Below are 27,905 nucleotides of genomic sequence, written 5' to 3'. Positions count from 1 at the left end.
GATCATGTAACAATCTATCCATAAACGCCTCATCATCTGAATCATCCTCTTCTTCCCAGGATCTTTTGTTCTCTTTGAATTTGCCTGAATCTTTGTCGGTTTTGCAGGAAGCTTTCGTTCCCTGTGTCTCTTCTCCCTGTGTTATTGCCGGAAACAGCTTTAACCCATCTACTATTCCTCGTCTCCACATTTTGTTCTCACTATCCCATCTAGCCTCTGCATAGGATTTTTCTGCCCTTGTCAGTCTTCTGTGAAACCTTTCTTGCCTATGTTTAAGAGCCATCAGGTCCCAAATCGCCAAAGCCTCGTATTGTGCCGGTCTCGGAGGTGGTTTCTGCGTACTTAACATCCACCTCAAATTTTCTAACACCTTTTGATTGAATGTTCCATGTTCTGGAAACGCTAGACACCCCTCTTTCTCTGTTAGTTTGCGCCATTGTTTTATCCATAAACAAGCTGCAACACCCTTTTCTTCCATAACTGTATAAGCTGGAGTACCCTCAGGTGGTGTAGGTTCCCCATCGGTTGCAACAATATGTACGTCTCCTTTCAAAGCACTTTTGAATGCCTTAACAAAATTCATTTTGAAATTCTTTTATTTCGTATTTAATCAGAAAACGGCTTAGTTCCCAGGACACTCTTCACCTACCCTTTTCTCAACCTATTGCCTCTCACGGACGGTAACCAATCCGTGCGCGACCCCTCTCAGCATCTGACCTATCTCAGCGCGGCACCACTGACGTCACACTCATACACACTGCAGCTGACAAAGTCCTGCGGTTTATCCACACCTCACAACTCCTTACAACTCATACAAACGAATGCGAATTATTGCAAGCTCTTAAAATGACAATACAAATCTGCCGGTTTACTACAGGAAGGGTAACACATTTGCTTCAGAACTTTACAGAAATTTCACTTGAAGCCTCGGCCGCTACTCTCTCCTTCTCAGTTCCCACATACCCAAGCAGAATTCGACCTCCAAATCCTACTCTCGACTTGTCAATGACTCCTTCTAGTGCACTTTAGAACTTGTCAAATCTCCATCGAAGGTTTCACACATGCATTATACCTCGAAACTTGATTTGTCAACCACGCCCGATTGACCTATTAAACCGCACAGATTACAACATAACCACATTTATCATCATACTCCGGAGTCTTAGACCTCAGTAGATCCGTATATAACAACCAACCACGTGGATAATTTTGAGCAATAAGCGCTACATTCACATGAAGTACGCCGACTTCCCTACTCTCATACTGTGAAGTACGCCCACTCCTTCTAAACAACACTTTTTTTGACCTAGACACACGCAAATGTTCACAACCACCTGCAAGATGCATAAGCTTAAGCAAGCGCAAAGACCCTAATCACACATACTATGGCGCCGAGAACATTCCCAACTCATTTAGGCAGGCTCCAAGATCCCGGGAAAGCCATGGCGAACCTAGCCACTCATTATCTCTCTAAATTGCATTATCACAGAAAAACAACAAATTAAACAATGAAACTCCGTCCTAGGGCCCCCAAGGGCCAAACCGTACTCTGCTACCAGAACTGCTAACGCGTCCGTCTATGTCAATTTATACACATCAGGACTCGTTTTAGGACGATTAATCTTTGGGCCCAGTGGTGAGACACCGTAGGACAAGATAACTGATCAATATATCAATCAATATATCAATAACATTGTCAATAGTTAACACCAAAACATATCTCACTTTAGTCATTAATAAATCTTCGGCGCAATCATGACCTTTCAGTCACGAATAACCACACCTTAATGGAGTTTTATGAATTTTATTCCCTAATGATTACAATCTAATAGCAAAAGCATCAATCTCAAAACCAAGAAGCAAATAAACATAATCACGAGATGACAATCATAATATACTTTCAATAATGCAAAGATCAGAAGCATAGACAATCAGTTGACTATAAGCAAATCGTAGTTCTAGAGATATTAGTTCAGCATTGCACTATGTCAGTCACGTCAGGTTGTCAGTCGGGACGAATGTCTCATCTAACCTCTAATTAGCATTGGCATGTTGGGCTTCATGCAAAACAATTTTGAACACCAATTTAGAAAACATCTAACTAAGGTCTCTAATCAAAAACATACAGCAGTTGGTACCTAGAAAGAAAAGGCATATGAATGCATTTCCATTATCAATAATTATATTTACCCTCCTCAGAATAGGACAGCGTACAGCATCAGTCTTCGTCTTCAGGACATCAGTTAGTTCACCGTCAGTCTATCTAAGTTAGAGGCAAGGGACACTCTCCTCATAAGGAGGAAAGTGTAATGGGGCAGTCTATGGACGAGGATGGTTTGTCTAAGTCTCAAATCACCAAATAAAGTGCCAGAGTTTCTGGATGCAATCGATATCATTCCCTACATAATGCTGCTTGTCTCTTGTGTCATGGGTTTTTAAACCTTTGTCGTAATACATTCCCCCAAAATTCTATTGGTCAGTCACTACACCCCACTATCGGTAGCCTATTAAATTATACATTAAGTAATGCATTTGTCATTTCACGATAATTCCCTAGTTCCTAATTGGTCTTCATAATTGACGTGTTTCGTAGGTGGCACATCTGGGGTTACTTCATCGTCTTTTGTACATATCAGGTCAAAAGTTCTCTTCTTCTCGCTTCATCGTCCTTGGAAGTGTCTATTATTGGTTTGAAGCACATATCTTTTTCTATGAAAGCTACTAGCATGCGGATGGGAAAGATGGGTGATGTTGCAAACTAGTAAGAGAAAAGAACAATCGCTGGTTCATGGTCTTTTGCAAGTCAGCACACTGGAGAAACAGAAAAATATGCTTTAATATGAGAGTTACACAGCTAGTTCTCGACTCACGCTAACTTAGGATATATGGACCAATGAATGCAGTTTTATACGTGTTAATGTGCTCAACTAGGCAAACTATAAACGATTATTTCTCACAGTCGACATTAGTTTATACATGTGAACAATTCTCCACGTTTATGAATACGCTTCAATGAATATTTTATTAATACAGCATTGTTAGACATAAGCATTTCACGTCTATAATATGTAATATTTAAACTACGCTCTCTCACTTATAAAGAACATATACAATCCTTGTTCAATCAGGGTCCAAGATTTAACAATAAGCACTACTGACCCACAATAATCACAAAATACAATTTGTAGTATATTTGTTAGTGATCAATGGGGATTGACTTAACACATCACAGACTTTCTGACCATAGTCCATTCAAAACTGAAAAATTGTTTGAAAAGGATCCATGTCAGCAGATAGGAGTCAGAAAGGATTTTCTGTCAATGTTTTAATATCATTTGGCTTAAGATTAAACAAGACCGTCTTCAGGACTGAGTGACGAAAAACAGACCGCTGAGGAACCTAACAGAATACACAAATGTCAATAAAGATTCATTAAGAGAATGACAAATGAAATAAAATAATCAGTAAGCAAAGAAGAAAATCAGCATTTGGATCAACCACCAAAAGTATTCTACTAAAAAATATATATAGCACCACCAAATGTAACCACAAGTGCAGCTAATCAGCCAACACCCGAAACATACCTACATGCCCAAAGTACAAATAAATAAACTGGATGCAACAACACCAACATAAAACACTTATCAAAGAAATCACCAAAGATTATACCATGTCCTACTTTTAAAAGGCCCATGTGGATAAAATGACACAAAAGATGTTGGAAGTCGCAAAATGATTCTACACCTCTGTCTGAAAACCTGCTTAACAAACAATTAACTGATGGAAAAGCGAAACACATAAAGTTCTGTAGTTTTTCAAAGTATCTGAAAAATAATAAAAATAAATTTAAAAAAACATAAGATACTGAATGCTGGAATAGAACAAAAATGCAGCTATACCGAAGCAAGGCTCCCACTTAGTTGTAAACAAGGTGCAATGAATATGACTGGCACCAATCTTCCTAATTGAAAGAATCCTCATCGGCTCTGGCACCAGGACTCTATAAAAGTGTGCACTGATTGACATTGAACAAACCACAAGATACGTAAAGAAACTGTGATCGCTATCTTGGAACTGCAAAAAATGCCTGAAATTCTATGTCCCACAGATACATAAACAATTTACAGTTATCAGAATTATGATAGATAGAGTCACGAAATGGGAAACTCAACCACATGGTGTGACTAATAATGTACACCTGAATACCTACTAGTCCCATATTACATGTGGAACAGATCACATTATACATTCAGGGACAAGGACAGTCTTAAAATGAATGGTATACGTAAATATTACTCCCAAGACTGTTGCTGCAAAGACTAGGTGAATATCCACACAAAACATCTAGAGAGCAGGACATAAATGTTCATCATTACCCTTATATGTCCAGCCCTATTTAAAAGCTATACATACTGTCCAGCTCGTCAAAGCACCAAGGAAGTTAGCAGAAAAGTCAATTGGACATCACCATGAAGAGGATAATCACATCAAATAAAACATGAAACTCAAAGGTTGTGAAAGTAGAGCCATTCGGCCTGTTGGTTGAGGTCTTTCTGAACAGTGTTACCATGCACAATCCATCTGTTCTCCTTTAGTGTGAGCAACCAATCCACATTATATTTTCTTCTTGAGGTACCAATCATTTCAAGTACGAACCATTTCATGTCATTAGCAGCGAGAGCAAACATTCTATATCTCAACAATAGGAGCATTTTGAATGTTACATTGAATTCTAGATTGATCTTGTGGAATGCAAAAACTAACCTCCTAAGTCTTTTTGCCAATATATTTGAAGGTACGTAGATATCCAATACAATAAATTACATTCTTTGAGGAATGATTAGAAAAATGTCTGACTTACCATATCTTTCCATTCAAATTACATGTTTGAGCAATGCTTGTAGTAGTGTCAACACCAGTACAGTGCGCGCTCTACGGGCGACTAGAATGCAAAAACCCGACACTCTCAAGATAACGTAATTTATGCATTGTGCTGATATGTTATTGTTTAACCTTTTGCATTGCAGATTTCAATCCTGAAACTCATTCTTACGGTGCTTATAAATACTGTTCATTTGCAATGTATTGCTGCAGGGTTTCAGAGTGAGTCAGGGTGTAGTCCCCTTCCAGGGCCTTCTAGAAGCTTTCACTGCAGCATGCCTGGGTGTGGTTGTGGGCTGGGCCAAGACTCTATAAAAGGGAGCCAGCCCAGCACAACGTGCTCACTATTCAGAGGTCCCGGTGCAGAGCAGCAGCAACTTCCTGAGCTCCTGTTCCGGTGGCCTACCTTGACCTTCCAGGCCTCTGCCCTTCATACTACAGTGGTGATCCTTAGTCAGGGCGGTAAGACAGAGGTTGGGCTGGGCCCCCGGCCCCGTAATCGAGGACGCTCGAATTCTTGGGCCTAATTTTTTGTGCTAAACAATTTGCTCTTGTGCGTGTGAATATGCGTTTGGACTTTTCATGGCATTTGCATGCTGGCATTCGGATCGGCAAGACGCGCGATTCGTTTCCTAGTGATTTATCCCTTGATATTCATTGTGCGCTACCATTCCTTGACAGTTACATGGTGGCCTTCGAATCGGCAAGACGTGCGATTCATTTCCTAGTGAGTTAACCCTTGATATTCATTGTGCGCTACCATTCCTTGACAGTTACATGGTGGCCTTCGAATTGGCAAGACGCGTGATTCGTTTCCTAGTGATTTAACCCTTGATGTTCATTGTACGCTACCATTTCCTTGGCAGTTCCAGGGTGAAGTCCTATCGGCAAGACGCTCGATTCTTTCCTTGTGATTAATTCATGATATTCATTGTACGCTATCATTCCTTGGCAGTTTCATGGTGGCGTTCGAATTGGCAAGACGCGCGATTCGCTTCCTAGTGACTTAGCCTTTGATATTCATTGTGCGCTACCATTTTTGGGCAGTTACATGGTGGCACTCGAATCGGCAAAACGCACGATTCTTTCCTCGCGCTTAATTAATGTTACTTACAGTGCGCTACCATTCTAAGACATTTATTTGGTAGTATTCGAGTTGACAAGTCGCGTGATTTATTCCTTGAATCTACGTTGTGTTATTCAAGGTGCACAATCCTTCTATGGTGTTTAATACTTATATAAAAACCTGCAATGTGCGCAATTCATTTTCCAATGTTTTGAGGGAACACAAAAGACCAGAGTTCTAGATGTAATGCTGTGTGTTCCTGATATGTATTCTTAAAAAAAGATTCATATGGTGGTTCAGAAATTACTCAGATTGTTTCCTGATTCTCATGCTAAGGAAAGTACTTGAATCGGAAAGTTTTACCTAACCTCTCTTGCTTCCCCCACAGGTATTCAGTCATCTAAAAGCCTAGTCATTTTAAGTCTATTCTTGGGTTGTTCATGTTTTCAGAATGACGATGCTTAGAGTCATAGCATAGTACTGATTTCATGAGATGTAATTTTGATGTTGTGTATTTAAACCTTTTGCTTCCTACATGTCCCCTTCCCAGATGTTCCCTTCCTAATCCCCTTTTCCCCACTTGGACTCTCTTAGACTCTGTGACAAATCTAATCAGAGTATTGGAGGTGTCTTGTGGTGGAAGTGTTGGGAACGTGCACAGACCCCGAGCATCTGGTGACTCTGACAAGTAGCCAGTGCTGTACATTTTCACATGGGTGGTGTCCAATATTGGTCCAAGTCCCCATAACTGGGTCAGTGTAGGTGTTATGGGGTTGTACATACGCCTTTACGCATCCATCTCTTAGGTTTCTGGTGCTCCTAAAGGAAAACATGGGTTTTTCAAAAGTAAAATACTCTGAAAGCAAAAGATGGCAATTTTGTAAAATTATTTTTTTACCATAGTGGATTCTGTACATAATGTAGTTAGACATGTCACATGGGAATGATTTGCTCTTTATGTTACTGTTAAAATACCATGCTTGTTAAGGTATCCTTTTAGGAGATGGTAGGGAGATCCCCTAGCAGTCAACTTTGATGATAAAGTTTTGGCTTCTTTTAAGTAATCTTCCTTTTTACTACAATTACGCCAAATACATACAAATTGCCCAAAGTTGTCTTTGAGGTTTCTGGGATGATGACTGTTATACTTTAACAATGTACTCCTTTCCTTGCTGTCAGCTTGGTATAAAGACATGTGTATAAATACCTGAGTCATTTGTAATAGTGAGATCCAAAAATTGCTTGAAATTTTATTGAATTCTAAAGTAAACTAAATTAGTGTCCTGATTGTCCAACCAATTATGAAAGTCCATTAATTCAGTAACAGAACCTCTCCAAGCAAGGAGAACATTGTCAATATAACAAAGACTTTTTCTGATATAGTTACTGAAAGTATGTAATTTATTGTAAATGGTTTTGTCCTCAAAGGCGGCAATGTAGAGATTAGCTATGCTCCTACAGCAACTCTTGGGATGTGGATGAAAAATTCTCAATTTAAAATAAAATCGTTACATTCTAATGCTATCTTGACACACTCAGTGATAAAGCTTGCATGTATGCTATGTGGTCTATTACGAGTCTCAAGCATAGAGTAAATAACTTCAGAAACCTCCAATTGAGGAATACTCATTTAGAGATCTTTTATATTCATTGTGACACGAATATCCTGGCTGTCATCAAATGATTCAACTTCAATTTATGTGGTCACTGATAAACAATTTCTAGTTTAGGATTTGGGAAATGACAGTGGCTCACATCAATGGTTATTGTGCAAATGCTACACAGTCCGTGAATGACTGAGTATGCCTGTGTATCAGTAGTATGTTAATGATTTTGGGCACACTAATACATGAGCTGGTCACATTGGCCTTCATTATAATAGTTAAGAATTGGTCCCCGGTCACAAAATATGTACCTAAATCTTTATTAGTGTGAGGTGTGAGGTACCACGAGGGGACGTTCATATATGATTGTCCAAGGATACATTTGCTCTTGTGATTGGGCGTTACATCTTGTATTATATTACTGACTCATTGAATTGAGTTGTTTCCAGGAGATCTCATCACTCAATCTTGTAATGTAAGTATTCAAACAACATCTTTGTTCTGTTACAATAGTATTCATATGTGATTGATGTGTGACAGAGCTTTCTCAAAGATAACCCATCTTGAGTCATCGTGAGCATGTCCCACAGGCAAAAACATGACCAGCCATTTTTGTTATTCTATAGCGAGGTTATTGCAACAAAGTTCAGAAATCAGAATCCATACTTTCTTTAATGCCATGCCAACATACTGTAAGCTGCATAGACATATGATCAAATGAATCATATTGGTTCAATTACAATTTGTGTGGTTGATCAATTTCCAGGGATTGAGGAGGCCTAGATGCAGTACTTTGGTTGCTTTTATGAATCTGCACACTGAGCTTTGCCCACAAAGAAAAGGTCCTTGTACAGGTAGAAAACCCCAGAGGGTATTCTCTTCAGCAGCAGAGGTTGTGTCTATTAATATGTTGTTAAGATTGTGTTGCACTTGAAAGAGAACATAGGTTTTTCAAGCAACAGTTCATTTGCATTGAATATTCACCAATGTTTATTGATTATTTTCATAACCTCATTTGACGTATTGCTCTATGTGGGATTACTTTGGTGGTCTCTCTCCTTGTTGTGGCTAGTGTAAGAGATTCTCTTTGATTGATATGTGCCATTTTCTTTGACTTCTTCTTTATCTTCTGCGGAGTGTGCCTAACAGACACCTTTTTCTGATAGATTACTGGTTTGTTTTTCAAAATCTTGCAGATTCATTACAGTTAGACCTAACCCTTAACAACGTACTATTTTGGCATGTTCTATCTAAATGACCAATGGTATGATCTTTCAAAATATAATGAATTGTTTCCATCAGTCGATTTATTGTAAAGTTTTGTTTGTAAAGTACCTTCCTTGTATTGTTAGATTGAGTAATGACATCTCTGAGTTGTTCAAGACAAAGTTGAATTTAAGTTACAAGTTTGGATTTCAACTAGTTTATAGAGTCCATTACCTTGCAAAAATGTAAACACATTGTCAATGTAGCAACCCATAGGTCTTGTTTGTGCTAAGGGTTGTTGGCCCAAATTGTCTCCATTTCAAATTGATGCATAAAAAGGCATGCCAGGCTTGGCACACATTTCCTTCCCAATGATGACATGTCCTGTTGTAGGTAGATTAGGTAGATTGTTCCAAAAATAAAATATAGGTTCTAATTAATGGCAGTTTGCCTAAAGCAAGAAGTTCTCTAGAGCCCAACTGGAGTATTTGCTGCAATCTCAGGCTTTCTCTTTTCAGTGGATCACATATACCTCCAGGTATTTTTGTATTTTATAGTAGGAAGCAGGTAAAAGCTGTAGTCAGGGAATCCATACGATTATATGAAGAAATAAACTATTATGGCTATCCAACTCTGGGATCGAGTATAGTAATGTACAACAGGGATACTGAAGAAAGTCAGACCAGGCCTTTCTTTCTTGTTTCACTAATGAGGGTCATCTGTAAGATATAGGGCTGTCTGAAGTGCACTAATGGTATACAGCTCCTAAAAAGGCTGTCAGAATTCTATTAGATATACAAACCTGAATTGTTGCAAGACCTGTTGCCTCTCAATCCCCGGTAATAGTCAGTCAGGGCTAAATTTAAGCTTACTTAAAGGATTAAAGGCAGAATATGGGAACAAAAGAAAAACATGGTGGAGTGGTAGAGAACATGACTCAGAGTGCTGCTGCAGTGCAGGCTCAATGGTATTACTGAACAAGAGAGAGAGAGAGAGATATGTCTCGGTAAACAATGGTAAAATAATTTACTCTTCAGGGTGTATCCACTGGTAGAAGCTGTAATGCGTCTTTCTTAAGGAAAACGTGAAATAAGACCTTCAAGAGACTACTTATTGTCCACAAGGAGCAAGCCATAAGAGAAGAAATGAAAGGCAATAGGGACCAGGAAAGACAGAAAACAGCACAAAAATATCCAAAGCAACACAAGAGAACTGAAGGAGCAAACAAAAAGGTACAAAATGCAGGCAAGCTGGATGCAAACTTAGTGAAAAGTTATAGACCTTATTAACTTGCAATGTTGCCAAGCAATGAGTAGCTGAAACAATCTTACTTAAACACCAAGCTGCCTAACGTGCTCCAGAAATGGAGGGGAGAAAAGGAAGTGTGTAAAACAAAACAAGTTCAATAGATAATCATAAAAATCCCCCCAAACCAAGAAGGCCTCCAAGAAGGAAGAACAACAACAGAGGGGAGAAAAGTCCTCTCTCTCTCTGTATAGAGTTGTCCTAATGTGCTGGATGGCATTTTACCGATTGATCTTCAGGTTCTGGGTATGTGTCTCCATAAAGTCTCAGGCTACCAGAGGCAACAACTCTGCATTACTATTCCAGAGAAGATGACCATTTATGGTAACGCATCCTATTTCAGACAGCAAGATGCTGAGGTTGAGATCTCAAATCACTGAATGCTGCAAGTCTTGTGACACAAGTCCTTAAACACACTTAAATATAATCTTAAAAAACACAACCTTCAATTCTTTACCTTAAATGAAAACTATGTAAGTGCCTCAACTCATGCTGGACCTGAAGTCAAAAGGGCTGTACTGCTCCTGTATCTAAAACTTGTGAGAATAGATGTCTCTCTTCCTACACAATAAGTGTAGATTGCAATACAAGACAATTAGAAGGGAAGTGCACTGAGCTTTTCTCAATATTATTCATCACATGATTTCCTCTCTTTAGTGCAATCAGGTAATTCAAGACAGTCACAGCTAGATGATTATTATGGTAGCACAAAGGACTGGCTGGATTGTAAGCAATATTTTTACATCTTAAAATAAAGATTTAGAAACAGTTTGCCAAAAATTAATCATTCTGCAAAGGTTGTTGTTTCTCTGTGTATAAAGCTATCAACAAACGCCGGGCAGTTCAGGACTTATACTATAATTACTAAAAGAGGTTATCTGATGTGCTGGTATCAAGACATCATGTAGGTCCATATAGTTACATACTTGACTAATTGTCAGAAAACATACAACTTCATTTTGAAGTAGCACACTGCAATACAGAACCATACAGCTCATGAGCACCACCCCATTAAATATTTTATTGTAGGAAAGTGGATTATCAGTAGGTGTGGGTATTCACACTAATCTAGTATTAACACCACAAGCACGTATAGGTCCAGTCAAGTCTAAATAAATGAATCGTTGCTCATCCTTTGGTGGTTTAGCAAATGAGCAATCAGGATTAACTTAGGAGACGGCTACATGTAAAGCATTTTGGGACTCATTTACAACAAACTGGCTCATCAATCATGTTGAGCCAGTTTGTTTGTGCCCCCTAAAAACACCATGGAAGCACTGCATTTACAATATTGCCCTTTGTAGCACAGAATTTCTGGCGAGTTGTGGGGCTTTGATGGACTAGCATCAAAAATGTTAATGCTAGTCCAGCAAAGCTTGTAGAGCCCATTTATAACAGCACAGCGTCACTTTAACGCCTGCCCTGAACAGGCTTTTAGAAATGATGCTAGAATGACGCAATGAAACCTCGTAGATTTCTCTGCACCATTCCTGCGGGCGTTGTATTGCGGGAACGCTTCCCTTGCATACATAATACTGGCTCAGGTAAAATGTAGTGCAAGGGTTTACAAACTGGTTCAATGGTCCCATTACCAAACAAATGACGCTATGGTGGTGCAAGTGGCTTGTAAATGAGCTCCTTAATACCACCAAACCAGTACATAAGTAAGAGACACAACACAATAGAAATCCAACACCAATTTATAAAATAGAGAATATTTGTATCTTTAAAATGGCACACAAATGACAGAAATACAAAGTACGGAACCAGAGATAAGAATTTTTAAAACAATATTAATTAAAAAAATGTGTATTCTAGTGCCCCTGCCAAAAACTTAAAGTGCCACTTGTGGGTATCTGGTTGTGGTAGATCAGGACAAAGTCAAAGTTTTAGGCTGGCCATGATGGGAAGCGGGTTGTATAGGTTGAGTGCTAGGTCCCATCAAAACTTTACCTGCGGACCTAAGGCCTGAATTAATCATTGGCCAATGGACTGTAATCCTTTCCACCAAAATATAAATCCTGTTATATCCCACGGGATTTAGATTTCGGCAGATAGGATTTGCATCACTGATGTGACAGAGTGCCTCATCTGCCAATATCTAAATTAAGCCCATAGTCTTCAGACCCATGATGAGGATGTTGAGTTCAAATTGGCTCAACAGGATGTGTCAGGGCTCTACCCAATGATGACAGCTGAAGAATTACCCCCAGATTTAAAAGAGACTGCAAACCTAGAAGTATGGGATTCCACAGGAAATGTTATCGGATTAATAAAAAATGTAGAACCAGTCCAAATCACATTTAAGCCTAATGCCATCTTTCCGAGAGCCTATCGCATGACTCCAGAAAAATAGCAGGGATAACACCACAATTGAGGACATTTTGCAAAAGGAAATACTGGGAAACACTGTGAGAATAATGAAGGAGATAAGGAATAGTCCATGCAATTCACCAGTAATGGGATAGTGGGATTACAGAAGCCCTATAGCAAATTTAGAGTAGTGCAGCATTTGAGAAAAAATAATGACATCGTAATCCCATGTTGTCCGGTTGTACCAAATCCAGCCACCATTCTTTATCAAAATTTGTGTGCAGCAGAGTGGTTCACTGTTCTGCATCTTTGTCAAGCTTTCTTCTTGATTCCCTTACATGAGGATTGTCAGTTCCTATTCTCATTTGTATTATGAGAGAAAGTATTAGCATGGTGTTGAGTCCCACAAGGGAATACTGAGATTCCTTCCATCTTTAATCCAATTGTAAAAACAATCTTGGAGACATTGATCATGCTCTGTGATGCAGTCCTTGTTCAGTACATTGATGAACTGTTGGTGGCATCAGAGACAAGAGACTCTTGCAAACAAGGTACCATTGCTTTGTTGAGTCATTTGTCTGAGAACGGACATAAAGGCCCTCATTACAACCCTGGCGGACGGCTGTAAAATTGAGAAAAGTACTGCCAACAGGCTGGCGGTACTTTTCCCCTTAATATGACATTGACGGTTTGGCTCAAGCCAAACCGCCAATATACCGCACCGTCCGCATGGTGGTATCGACCGCCGGGCTGGAGACTGCAGTCTCCAGCCAGGCGGCCATCACTAGCCTGCCTGCAGGATTATGACCCTATCCACCGCCATGGTTTTCGTGGCTTCCTTACCACCACAAAAACCATGGCGGTAGGCATTATCAGTGACAGGGAATTCTTTCTCTGTCACTGATAGGGGTCTTCCCCGCCCCCCTCCCCTGGTTTCTCCCCCACCCCCTCCCACTCCAGACCCCCCACGAAATACATGCACCTTCACACACCATCTAACACATGCACATACACACTCATACCCACATTCATCCACGCATCCATACTTCTATTCACACACACAACCGCACACACTGACATACATACATGCATACATGCATGCACACAACACAACATACACACACTCACACACCCATACAAGCACACACGGACAACACGCTTCTCACACCCGCATACACGCATGCACAGACATACACACACACCCCCAAACACACACACAACACCCCCAACCCCTCCCCTGTCTGAGCACCCGACTTACCTGATTGCAGGTGGTACTCTGGCAGGAGACGGGAAGGGCTGTGTCATGATACGGTCTGCGGCGGTCTACTGGCGTAACACTGCTGCTGGCAGCAGAGCCACATTACCGCCATCCGCCACCATGGCCGCAGCCGGATTTCTGCCATCCTTCTGGCGTAATTCCGGCTATGGTCATAATTTGGTGGACGGCTGGTAGCTGCGGTGACAAACTTTTGGTGGCCGTCGTAGTGGCGGTAGGTGGTGTATACCACCAATATCATAATGAGGGCCAAAATGTCCCCAAACAAATTTCATTACTGTCATTAAGAAGTCCAATATTTGGGACACATCATTAAAAAAGGAATGAGAAAAGTGTCAAGAGAAAGAGTAGAGGCCATATGGTGAATGGGTCCTGCAAAAACACAAAGAGAAGTCAGAATGTTTTGGGAATGATTGGCTACTGTAGACAGTGGATACCCACATTTTCCTTGGCTGCAAAGACCCTAACTGAGGCTGACACACAGAAATGTGCCTGGTCCGATTCCATTGAAAGTTTTTCTAGAGCTGAGAGAAAGCCTCTGTCATGGCCCGACACTGGGATTATTAAAAATGCTTCACATTATTTTTGCCATGAAAGGGAGGTCTGCGCTATCTCAGAGCTTACAGTTGCATGGTGATGCAAGGAGACATGTAGCATATTTTTCAACCTCCTCAGACACAGTTGCCGCATGTTAGACCTGACAGCCTTAGGGTAGACACCCCTAACTTTTTGCCTGCCTCCCTCCACTTTGTGGATACTGTTTTTGCTGGTTTTTAGACTCTGCGCACTTTACCACTGCTAACCAGTGCTAAAGTGCATATGCTCTCTCTCTGTAAACATGGTAACTTTGGATCATACCTGATTGAACTATTTAATCTACTTATAAGTCCCCAGTAATGTGCACTCCAGGTGCCTAGGGCCTATAGATTAAATGCTACTAGTGGACCTGCAGCACGGATTGTGCCACCCACTTAAGTAGCCCCTTTTCCTTGTCTCAGGCCTACCATTGCTAGGCCTGTGTGGGCAGTTTCACTGCCACCTCGACTTGGCATTTAAAAGTACCTGCCAAGCATAGAGCTCCCCTTTTTCTACATATAAGTCACCCTTAATGTGTGCCCTGGGTATCCCCTAGAGCAGGGTGCTGTGTAGGTAAAAGGCAGGACATGTACCTGTGTAGTTATATGTCCTGGTAGTGTAAAAAACCCTCAATTCGTTTTTGCACTGCTGTGAGACCTGCTCCCTTCATAGGCTAACATTGGGGCTGCCCTCATACACTGTTGAAGTGGCAGCTTCTGATCTGAAAGGAGCAGGGAGGTCATATTTAGTATGGCCAGAATGGTAATACAAAATCCTACTGACTGGTGAAGTCGGATTTAATATTACTATCCTAGAAATGCCACTTTTAGAAAGTGAGCATTTCTTTGCACTTAAATCCTTCTGTGCCTTACAATCCACGTCTGGCTAGGTTTAGTTGACAGCTCCCTGTGCATTCACTCAGACACACCCCAAACACAGGGTACTCAGCCTCACTTGCATACATCTGCATTTTGAATGGGTCTTCCTGGGCTGGGAGGGTGGAGGGCCTACCCTCACACAAAGGACTGCCACACCCCCTACTGGGACCCTGGCAGACAGGATTGAACTGAAAGGGGACCTGGTGCACTTCTTAGCCACTCTTTGAAGTCTCCCCCACTTCAAAGGCACATTTGGGTATAAAACAGGGCCTCTGCCCTACCTCATCAGACACTTGCTGGAGAAGAAACCTGAACCAGAAACTACATCCTGCCAAGAAGAACTGCCTGGCTGCTCAAAGGACTCACCTGTCTGCTTTCTACAAAGGACTGCTGTCTTGCTGTTGCCCTGCTGCCTTGCTGAACTCTTGTCTGGCTGTGAAAGTGCTCTCCAAGGGCTTGGATAGAGCTTGCCTCCTGTTCCCTGAAGTCTCAGGACCAAAAAGACTTCTTCCTTTCACTTGGACGCTCCGTGCGCCGAAAATTTCGACGCACAGCTTGTTTCGCGGCGAGAAAAACGCCGCACACCGACGCTGATCGACGCGACGCCCTCGGGACGATCGAGACTTCGACGCACAACCTCGCAAGGACAAAGCCGCCCGACTTTCCAGGAGAAATCGACGCGACGCCTACCGTGAGTGCGAAACTTTGACGCACGGCCTCGCAAGGACAACGCCGCCCGACTTTCAAGGAGAAATCGACGCGACGCCTGCCGTGAGACCAAACTTTCGACGCACGGCCTCGCAAGGACAACGCCGCCCGACTTCCAAGGAGAAATCGACGCGACGCCTACCGTGAGATCGAAACTTCGACGCGCAGCCCCGCAGAACGACGCGCAGCCGGAAAACAAGCAGGAGAATCCACGCACAGACCCGGGACATCTGGTAATCCCCGCGATCCACAAAAAGAGACTGTCTGCGCGCCGGAAAACGACGCCCGACTTCCCCGCGTGGAAAAGAACGACGCAAGTCGGTGTGTGCTGAGAGGAAATCGACGCACACCCCCCTTTTTCCACGCATCTCTTCACCTGTGGCCCTCTGAGGAGATTTTCCACCAGAAACCAGGTACTTTGTGCTTGAAAGACACTTCATTACATTCTAAAGACTTAAGACCCTTTATATCACTTTCCTGTGATAGTTCTACAATTTTCCATTGCATCTTTATTCTTTTTGACCTACAATTATCCTGATAAATATTATATATTTTTCTAAACACTGTGTGGTGTATTTTTGTGGTGCTATATGGTGGTATTGTATGATTTATTGCACAAATACTTTACACATTGCCTTCTAAGTTAAGCCTGACTGCTCGTGCCAAGCTACCAGAGGGTGGGCACAGGATAATCTTGGATAGTGTGTGACTTACCCTGACTAGAGTGAGGGCTTTTGCTTGGACAGGGGGTAACCTGACTGCCAACCAAAAACCCCATTTCTAACATTGGTGATCAGCGGTGAGGATAGGACTTGTATTTGTGCAGTGACATACAGTAGCTAAGTATTTCACTACCTACCCACAGTTGAAGGTCAACTTGGTTTTTATCTCTTTTTGAAAATCCGTTTTTTTCCTGACAATTTTCAAAAACTAAATCCTCACTCAACATGTCTCTGACTGGGTCTCAGACAGGGGACTTTGACCTAGTCTAGTTGGATACATACACGGTCAAACAACTAAGAGGATTCTGCAGGGCATTAAGGGTACCCACCCAAGGGGCCTCCAGAAAGGAGGACTTTCAAGTGGCGCTGAGGGCCTGGGCAGAAGCCCATTTAGAGGATGATGAGGAAGAGGAGCCAGAAAATGGCCCCTCAGAAGGATTTTCACTATCTATGGATGGTGTTACCACTGCAATTGTGCACCCTTCCAGACCAGGGAGCAGTGTCTCCATGCAAAGCCTGACCGCAGAGGAAAGGAGAGAGGAAAGGGAGTTCCAATTGCAAATGGCAAAACTGAAAATTGAGGCACAACAGGAGGAGAGGAGGGCAGAAAGAGAAGCCAAACAAGCTGAGGCTGAAAGAGCAGCCAAACAGATTGAAGCTGAAAGAACAGCCAAACAGATTCAAGCAGAAGCTGAAAGGGCAGCCAAACAAGCAGAAGCTGAAAGAGCAGCAAAACAAGTGGAAGCTGAAAGAGCGTTGGCTGAAAAGAAACTATTGTTGGCTCATGAACTGAGTCTCAAGGAGCTGGAGATCAAGGCAAGACAGTCTGAATCCAGCAATAATGGTGGCAGCATACAGACAGGACCTGCTGGAGAAAAGAAGGTTCGTATACCCACAAATGTGGTGCCCAGTTTTGTGGTGGGAGATGACATAGATAAATGGTTAGCTGCTTATGAAGTTGCACTAAGGGCTCATGAGGTTCCTGAAGGGCAATGGGGGGTAGCTATGTGGGGTTATGTGCCGCCATTGGGGAGGGACACACTTCTCACATTGGATCCACCGGATCAAAACACATACCCACTCCAGAAAGCCACTTTACTTGCCAAGTTTGGGCTGACCCCTGAGGGATACCGTCAGAGGTTCAGGGACAGCACCAAACAAACCACACAAACATGGGTAGATTTCTTTGATTTCTCTAGTAAGGCACTGAATGGATGGGTGCGGGGCAACAAAGTAGCAGATTATAAAGGTTTATATGACTTGATCCTGAGAGAGCATATGCTTAATGTTACTTATACCGATTTGCGCCAGCACCTAGTGGATAGTAAGCTGACTGATCCCAGGAAGCTTGCTGAGGAGGCGGACCTCTGGGTTAGCACCAGAGTGTCCAAAAAGGTACCTGGGGGGGACTCCCACAAAGGTGGTCAGGGTTCCCAACAGAAGAAAGAGGGGGGAGATAAACTTACAGATAAGGAACTCTCTAAAGGCCCCCAAAAGAATTCCCAGGGAGGGGGTGGCAACCCTTCCTTTTCCAAATTTGGGAAAAAGCCAGGGACATTTGACAGGTCAGGAAAATCTAGCCCCAAATGCATGGAGTGTTACCAATATGGTCACTACAAAGGCGATCCACAGTGCCCCAAGAGGGCACCGTCCACTACCGGACAGGCACCTGGGTTGACTAGTGTAGCACTCGGGGGGAGATGGACCCAACTAGCTTTGGGGAGCAGGTAGAGATTTCCCTAGTGTCCCTGGGAGAAGGAGAAATGATGTCCAAGGTCCACATGCCTAAAAATACTTCCAAGTACCGGCAGTGGGTCCTCATTAATGGGCAGAAGGTGGAGGCTCTGCGTGACACAGGAGCCAGTATGACTACTATCAAGAGTCAGCTGGTGTCCACAGAGCAGATAATCCCTAATACATTCCACCAGGTCATAGTCGCTGACAATCGCGAGAGTCACCTACCGGTGGCTCGGGTTCCCTTTGAGTGGGGGGGGGTCTCTGGTACTCTGAAAGTAGCTGTGAGTCCTGCCATGCCTGTAGATTGTCTGTTAGGCAATGATCTAGAGCATACTGCTTGGAAAGAAGTAGAGCTCAGATCTCACCTGGAGATGTTAGGGTTACCTGAGTGGGTCTGCATGACCACCCGGTCCATGGCTGACCGAGAGGGAAGTCAAGGGCATCTGGAGCCTGGAACGATGGCCCAGGGAGCTGCCAAGAGGAGGGACGAGGGGCGCGGGAAACCGGCCCCAGAAGTTCCCACAGTGGCTGACGGGGCTCCTGAGGAGGAGACTCCCGAGCCAACTGGGGAAGACATTGCCACCCTAGGTGACTTACCTGAGCTTGCTGGCTGGCAAGTTGAGGGTGGACCCACCAGGGAGGAATTCTGCAAGGCGCAGAAAGAGTGTCCCACTCTAGAAGGGTTGAGGAAACAAGCCTTAAACCAGGCAGCAGGTGACGCCTCTGGCAATCACCACCTATATTGGGAGAATGATCTCCTCTACAGTGAGCCTAGGGTTCCGGTCTTTGGGGCAGCACGTGTGCTGGTGGTCCCCCAATGTTACCGAGCCTTCCTACTGGGTCTGGCTCACGACATTTCCCTGGCAGGACATTTGGGACAAGACAAGACCTTCAACCGGCTTGTCACCCACTTTCACTGGCCCAAAATGAGGACACACTCAGACAAATTCTGCAGGGCTTGTACTACCTGCCAGGCTAGTGGTAAAGCAGGAAAGAGGGTTAAAACCCCCCTGATTCCACTTCCTGTCGTTGGCACCCCCTTTGAAAGGGTGGGCGTCGACATTGTTGGCCCCTTGGACCCCAAAACTGCCTTAGGCAACAGGTTTATCCTGGTTTTGGTGGACCATGCCACCCGGTACCCAGAGGCAATCCCTCTGAGGACCGTAACTGCATCGGTGGTAGCCAGAACCCTGATGGGGATATTTACCCGTGTGGGATTCCCCAAGGAGATAGTGTCTGACAGAGGCACTAACTTCATGTCCGCGTACATGAAGCATCTGTGGGATGCGTGTGGTGTAACCTACAAGTTCACCACACCCTATCACCCCCAGTCTAATGGGCTTGTGGAGAGATTCAACAAGACCCTGAAAGGCATGATTGGTGGCCTCCCTGAGGCCATGAGGCGTAAATGGGACGTCCTCTTACCATGCCTTCTCTTTGCTTACAGAGAGGTCCCCCAGAGGGGGGTAGGGTTCAGTCCCTTTGAGCTTCTCTATGGGTACCCCGTCAGGGGACCCTTAAGCATTGTCAAGGAGGGATTGGAGAACGCTCCAAAGACACCCCCTCAGGACGTGGTCAGCTACATGTTGGCCCTCCGCAATCAGATGACCCGCTTCTGGAAAGAGGCCCAAAGTAACCTGGAGGCCAGTCAAGAGGTGATGAAACAATGGTATGACCAGAAGGCCACTCTGGTAGAGTTTCAACCTGGAGACAAAGTGTGGGTAATGGAGCCAGTAGAGCCCAGAGCTCTCCAGGACCGCTGGTCTGGCCCATTTGAAATAAAAGAGCGGAAAGGGGAGGCCACTTACCTAGTGGACCTCCAAACCCCTAGGAACCCCCTAAGGGTGCTCCACGTGAACCGACTAAAAGCTCATTTTGAGAGGTCGGAGATCAACATGCTTCTGGTCACAGATGAAGGAATGGAAGAGGAGAGTGAACCTCTCCCTGACCTCCTCTCTGCCCAAGAAGGTGATGGGTCCGTAAGCGGGGTCATTCTGTCTGACTCCCTGACTCTAAACCAGAAAGGAGACTGCTATGAGCTGTTGGAGCAGTTCTCCCCCCTCTTCTCCCTTACTCCTGGACTGACCCACCTCTGTGTTCATGATATTGACACCGGTGACAGTCTCCCTGTGAAGAACAAAATTTACAGGTTGTCAGATAAGGTGAAGGCCAGCATCAAGGAGGAGGTCTCCAAGATGTTGACGCTAGGGGTTATTGAGAAGTCCAGTAGTCCCTGGGCCAGCCCAGTGGTGTTGGTCCCTAAGGCTACTGCCCCAGGCGCGAAGCCAGAACTCCGGTTCTGCGTGGACTACCGGGGTCTCAACTCAGTCACCCGGACTGATGCTCACCCCATCCCCCGAGCTGATGAGCTCGTGGACAGGCTAGGCGCTGCCAAGTTCCTGAGTACGTTTGATCTTACTTCAGGGTACTGGCAGATCGCCCTGACTGAGGGGGCTAAGGAAAGGTCCGCCTTTTCCACCCCTGACGGCCATTACCAGTTCCGGGTGATGCCGTTTGGATTGAAAAATGCCCCCGCTACCTTCCAACGGTTGGTTAACGGGGTCCTGGCTGGCAAGGATGCCTTCTGTGCAGCCTACCTGGATGACATAGCTGTCTACAGTTCCAGCTGGGAGGAACACCTGCTCCACCTCAAGGAGGTGCTTCAGGCCCTGCAACAGGCAGGCCTGACCATCAAGGCTAGTAAGTGCCAGATTGGGCAGGGTTCCGTGGTGTACTTGGGACACCTAGTAGGTGGTGGCAAGGTGCAGCCACTCCAGGCCAAGATCGAAACTATCAAGGCCTGGCAACCACCTCGAACCCAGACTGAGGTGAGAGCCTTTTTAGGCCTCACCGGATACTACCGCAGGTTTGTCAAGGGCTATGGTACCATTGTGTCCCCCTTGACAGAACTCACGTCCAAGAAGCAACCTAGGTTGGTGAATTGGACAGAGGCTTGTCAGAAAGCCTTTGACGCCCTGAAGGAAGCCATGTGCACGGCCCCCGTGCTCAAGGCCCCTGACTACTCCCAGGAATTTATCGTGCAGACAGACGCTTCAGAGCATGGCATAGGGGCAGTTCTAGCACAACTGAATGAGGAGGGCAGAGATCAACCGGTAGTCTTTATTAGCAGAAGACTATTACCACGGGAACAGAGGTCGAGTGCTATTGAAAGAGAAGCTTTTGCTGTGGTCTGGGCACTGAAGAAGCTGAGACCCTACCTGTTTGGGACTCACTTCCTAGTTCAGACAGACCACAGGCCCCTCAGATGGCTCATGCAGATGAGGGGTGAGAATCCAAAACTCTTGAGGTGGTCCATTTCCCTACAGGGGATGGACTTTACGGTGGAACATCGCCCAGGGGTTGACCACGCCAATGCTGATGGTCTCTCCAGGTACTTCCGCCTTAGCGATGAGAGCTCCCAAGAGGTCGGGTAGCTCTCCCCACTTTCAGCTGGGGGGGACACATGTTAGACCTGACAGCCTTAGGGTAGTCACCCCTAACTTTTTGCCTGCCTCCCTCCACTTTGTGGATACTGTTTTTGCTGGTTTTTAGACTCTGCGCACTTTACCACTGCTAACCAGTGCTAAAGTGCATATGCTCTCTCTCTGTAAACATGGTAACTTTGGATCATACCTGATTGAACTATTTAATCTACTTATAAGTCCCCAGTAATGTGCACTCCAGGTGCCTAGGGCCTATAGATTAAATGCTACTAGTGGACCTGCAGCACGGATTGTGCCACCCACTTAAGTAGCCCCTTTTCCTTGTCTCAGGCCTACCATTGCTAGGCCTGTGTGGGCAGTTTCACTGCCACCTCGACTTGGCATTTAAAAGTACCTGCCAAGCATAGAGCTCCCCTTTTTCTACATATAAGTCACCCTTAATGTGTGCCCTGGGTATCCCCTAGAGCAGGGTGCTGTGTAGGTAAAAGGCAGGACATGTACCTGTGTAGTTATATGTCCTGGTAGTGTAAAAAACCCTCAATTCGTTTTTGCACTGCTGTGAGACCTGCTCCCTTCATAGGCTAACATTGGGGCTGCCCTCATACACTGTTGAAGTGGCAGCTGCTGATCTGAAAGGAGCAGGGAGGTCATATTTAGTATGGCCAGAATGGTAATACAAAATCCTACTGACTGGTGAAGTCGGATTTAATATTACTATCCTAGAAATGCCATTTTTAGAAAGTGAGCATTTCTTTGCACTTAAATCCTTCTGTGCCTTACAATCCACGTCTGGCTAGGTTTAGTTGACAGCTCCCTGTGCATTCACTCAGACACACCCCAAACACAGGGTACTCAGCCTCACTTGCATACATCTGCATTTTGAATGGGTCTTCCTGGGCTGGGAGGGTGGAGGGCCTACCCTCACACAAAGGACTGCCACACCCCCTACTGGGACCCTGGCAGACAGGATTGAACTGAAAGGGGACCTGGTGCACTTCTTAGCCACTCTTTGAAGTCTCCCCCACTTCAAAGGCACATTTGGGTATAAAACAGGGCCTCTGCCCTACCTCATCAGACACTTGCTGGAGAAGAAACCTGAACCAGAAACTACATCCTGCCAAGAAGAACTGCCTGGCTGCTCAAAGGACTCACCTGTCTGCTTTCTACAAAGGACTGCTGTCTTGCTGTTGCCCTGCTGCCTTGCTGAACTCTTGTCTGGCTGTGAAAGTGCTCTCCAAGGGCTTGGATAGAGCTTGCCTCCTGTTCCCTGAAGTCTCAGGACCAAAAAGACTTCTTCCTTTCACTTGGACGCTCCGTGCGCCGAAAATTTCAACGCACAGCTTGTTTCGCGGCGAGAAAAACGCCGCACACCGACGCTGATCGACGCGACGCCCTCGGGACGATCGAGACTTCGACGCACAACCTCGCAAGGACAAAGCCGCCCGACTTTCCAGGAGAAATCGACGCGACGCCTACCGTGAGTGCGAAACTTTGACGCACGGCCTCGCAAGGACAACGCCGCCCGACTTCCAAGGAGAAATCGACGCGACGCCTGCCGTGAGACCAAACTTTCGACGCACGGCCTCGCAAGGACAACGCCGCCCGACTTCCAAGGAGAAATCGACGCGACGCCTACCGTGAGATCGAAACTTTGACGCGCAGCCCCGCAGAACGACGCGCAGCCGGAAAACAAGCAGGAGAATCCACGCACAGACCCGGGACATCTGGTAATCCCCGCGATCCACAAAAAGAGACTGTCTGCGCGCCGGAAAACGACGCCCGACTTCCCCGCGTGGAAAAGAACGACGCAAGTCGGTGTGTGCTGAGAGGAAATCGACGCACACCCCCCTTTTTCCACGCATCTCTTCACCTGTGGCCCTCTGAGGAGATTTTCCACCAGAAACCAGGTACTTTGTGCTTGAAAGACACTTCATTACATTCTAAAGACTTAAGACCCTTTATATCACTTTCCTGTGATAGTTCTACAATTTTCCATTGCATCTTTATTCTTTTTGACCTACAATTATCCTGATAAATATTATATATTTTTCTAAACACTGTGTGGTGTATTTCTGTGGTGCTATATGGTGGTATTGTATGATTTATTGCACAAATACTTTACACATTGCCTTCTAAGTTAAGCCTGACTGCTCGTGCCAAGCTACCAGAGGGTGGGCACAGGATAATCTTGGATAGTGTGTGACTTACCCTGACTAGAGTGAGGGCTTTTGCTTGGACAGGGGGTAACCTGACTGCCAACCAAAAACCCCATTTCTAACACCGCAGAATTGCTGGGTAGTCTAAAATCCATAGTGGCTGTAAGTATCAGCCTAGAAAGCATAGTGATGGGACATCCTTAAACTGTTATAGTCTCTCACTCAGTGGAAGTTCTGTTTACCAGATCAAAAACCCAATATATGACAGGTTCAAGGCTCACAAAATATGAACAAGAGATTTTGGCAGCAGAAGATGTCAGGTTTTGAATTTATGTACTTTGTTACCATTATCCGAAAATGAAACATCAGACAAATTTGAACATGGCTGCCTTGAGGTCACGGATTTATGCACCAAGCCAAGACCTGATATAAAGGATGAGGCATTGATAAGCTGTGATTATGTCCTTTTTGTGGATGGCTCATGTTTAAAAATAAACAATGGTTCCCTTAGAGCAGCTTATGCTGTCTGAACTATACAAGAAATTGTAGAAGCTTCATGGCTTCAGGGAGTTTCCTCAGCCAAGTTGCTGAATTAATTGCTCTTACTAGAGCTTGCAGCTTAACAGCACAAATGTAAATGGCTACGTTCACTGATAGTCAATATAACTTTGGTGTGGTCCATGACTTCGGTCAGTTATGGTCATAAAGAGGTTTCATGACATCTTCTGGTTCACCCATTCACAGTGGGGAACATGTAAGAAAACTCTTAGAGGGTTTGTAACTCCCAACTGAAATTGCTGTTGCCAAACATGAAACATACATGTACAGGAGCAACAGTAGTTATGTCACAGTCTGCAACAAATATGCAGACAAGGTGGCAAGCGACTGGGAAATTCTGGCTTGTACATTTAATGGACAGTCACAGATGAATCTCAGGAAGACACTGCCTTCTCAATGATGACGTCTATAGTTGACACGTGGAAAGAAGTGAAAGCATCACAAGTAAATGTTACAGAGGCAGAACAACAAGGTTGGATCAGACGAGGTTGTGGGAAGAATGCAAGTGATTTTTGGGTGTCAACAGATGGAAGACCAGTATTGCCAGACAGCCTGTTGTCCCTATGACACAACATTAGCACAGTCCTACATATTTAGGCTGTGATGCTATGATCAGGTCCTTTAGGTAGCACTGGTTTAACCTAAGATTTAGAGTTTATGCAGAAGAACTGTGCCATCATTGCATGACATGTCAACAGATGCTGGAAATGTAGGGAAATGAACACCAGTTACACTTAGTCATGTAGGGAGATACTGTGCTCCCTTTAACAGAATGCAGATGGGTTTTACTGAGATCCCTGCTTGCAACGGGCTAAGATATATCCTGGTTATAGTGTGCATTTTCTCCTGATGGATGGAAGCCTACTGAACAGGGAGAAATTACAGTCTCACTGTAACTCAACTGCTGTTTCTTAAAACTTTTTTTTATTATTGTTTTTTGTTTAAAATACCAATACAATGAAAAACTGCAGCAACAATAGATACAAAGATTGATTCAAAATCATAATACACATGGGATGCCTCACCAGGGCCTCACCAAGCTAAACTCCTGTTAAGGCAACTTGTACCCAGGAATGGCATACAGGTTTCTCGGGAGTCAGCTCGAAGAACTCACTTTAACTTCGAGGTCATCAAAATATTGTGTGCAGTTTTGCATGTGGAGCAGAAACTATATCACAGTTATCGACCTGAAGTTTCTGCAGCCATAGAGCAGATCAATGGAACAATTAAATCTCAACTGGCAAAGGTCTGTGCATCCACATCACTGAAGTAGCCTGATACTTTTCCCTTGATGTTGATGAGTCTTCAAAATACACCTGTTAGGAAGGAGATTCATGGGGTATGAGCCATGAAACTGTCTCCTGTACCTGCAAATGCACTTGTGAACATAACAGATGACATGGTGCTGGATTACTGAAAAGGATCAGCTGATGTGGTGTGTTCTGTCGCTCGACAGGTTGAAGCTTTCACTGCAGGTCTGCATCAAAAGCAGTGTCACATTTTGTGTCCAGGCAACTGGGTACTTATCAAAAAGCATGTGAAAAAGTCCTGTCTATAGTCACAATGGAAAGGTCCCTACCCGGTGATTTTGATCATGAACACTGCTGTTAAATATGCTGGAGTACCACACTGGGTGCATGTTTCACATACCCAGAGAACCAGAGATCCTTGTGAAGAAATTGAGTTCCATGAACTAGAACCGTGAACACTGGTGAGTGTACCACTCAAAATTGTACAGGTGACGCAGGTTAGTGGAGCACAACAGCAAGGAGAAAGGTTAGAACATCTGCAGACAGGTGAAGAAATCTAATTGTTGGATATCTCACGGAATGGCATTGGAGCTCTTGGCATAGAAAGTGGAGAAGCAAGAACCCAAGCTGAAAGTGACAGTTGAAACACCTTCACAGCAACAAGAAGACCCAGGAGAGGAAAAAGCACTGAATCAAGGACAAAAAGAGATGTCTATATTGCTAAATGGCCAAAGGCCTACAGGCAAAAGAAATTGAAATGAAATGTGTCACTTGATTCAATACCACCAACAAATGCAGAAGAGGCAAACTCAAGTGGTACCAGTGATACAGAAGGAGATCAACAAGCTCTCAGAACACTCCAAAGAGCCAGAGTAACTCGTCGAAGATATTCAGCACCTGAATGGGCTTATTATGTGAGCCAAGTGCTAAACATCCCAATATCAGATCTGCTCGACTGGAATAAAGAATTGCATGAAACTCCTTAAAAACTGTCTAAAGGAAAATTCAGTTGTGAAAAATTAAATGAAGTCTGTGAAATAAAATGTTGATAGTTTGGCAAGAAGATAAGAGTACCTAGGTCTGAAACAGCAGAAGAAGAGTAGGGGTAACATTTAAGAAGAACAAGGAGTAGAGTTAAGGAAGACTACATGAAGATTGATGTGATTGAAGGTACAAGAAAAACTAACACAAGCTGCAAAAAGTAAAAAGAAGATAATCAAGATTTATTGCATATTGGAATCAAAAATATTAACTTTGCTGTTACACTTGTTTCGTTTGAAAAATCAGGCTCTAAATAAACAGGTGCATCTTAACTAGAAATAGATGCAACATTATTCTAGGTGTTACATTTTTATTCATAGTTTCATTAGCTGTAGCAATATCATTACTGATACACTTTACACCAGAGACAGAGAAATCTATATCTATATTCTCTAACACAACATCAAGACCTGATAAAGATGGGGATGAGTTAAAAGCCTCATGCATAGTCTATATGAAAGAATATTAGTCAACTAACATTTATTCTAGATTAGTTCACGAATATACACAAGCAATTGATATAAAAGACTGTTATGTGTGTGTGGGCACTTACTTTCATTGCCTGATAAATTCCTCTCCTTTATGCTAAATCATGCAGTATTTTGCTTACCTTAGTATATAGGTAGGGACACTGAATATTATTATTCTTACTTTGACATGATTCTCCCTAAGGTGCCATTAATGAAAAGCATGAATTTAAACCCATGGAAAAAAGAAATGGAAGAGGTTTGGCATTTTACCTTTCCTTCCAATAGGCACTGTTAACGCTTATGAAAATAACTTGACATGCTTAATGAATCCATTAGAGAAATCATTTATTATGATGGTAGAGGAGTTAAGAACACAATTTGCACAGACTGCTAACAAAAATGAATATGTTTTAAGGAATGTATGGAGAAAAGAAGAAGATGAGTATAGAAAGAAAATGTCTGTTCCTAGGTTAAATATAGAAAAGAGATATGAGGAAAAGGTGTGTGTGTTTAAAAGATTAATTCAAGCCAGAAAAAGACTTGTAGGGAATAGCAATTGTGAACATCTGTTTGGATTATCAGGGGGAGCATGGCAAATTTTACAAGAAGATGATCCTATTTTACCTGGAGTTTATTTAGACTTGCTTTTTCCAAACATGTATCTCATACAAAGCTTAGAAGCACTGGAACTAACACCTGAACACAGATACTTATG

Source organism: Pleurodeles waltl, chromosome 1_2 (assembly GCF_031143425.1).
Source record: "Pleurodeles waltl isolate 20211129_DDA chromosome 1_2, aPleWal1.hap1.20221129, whole genome shotgun sequence".
NCBI lineage: Eukaryota > Metazoa > Chordata > Amphibia > Caudata > Salamandridae > Pleurodeles > Pleurodeles waltl.
The sequence above is the reverse complement of the archived record's forward strand: the minus strand, read 5'-3'. Positions refer to the sequence as shown.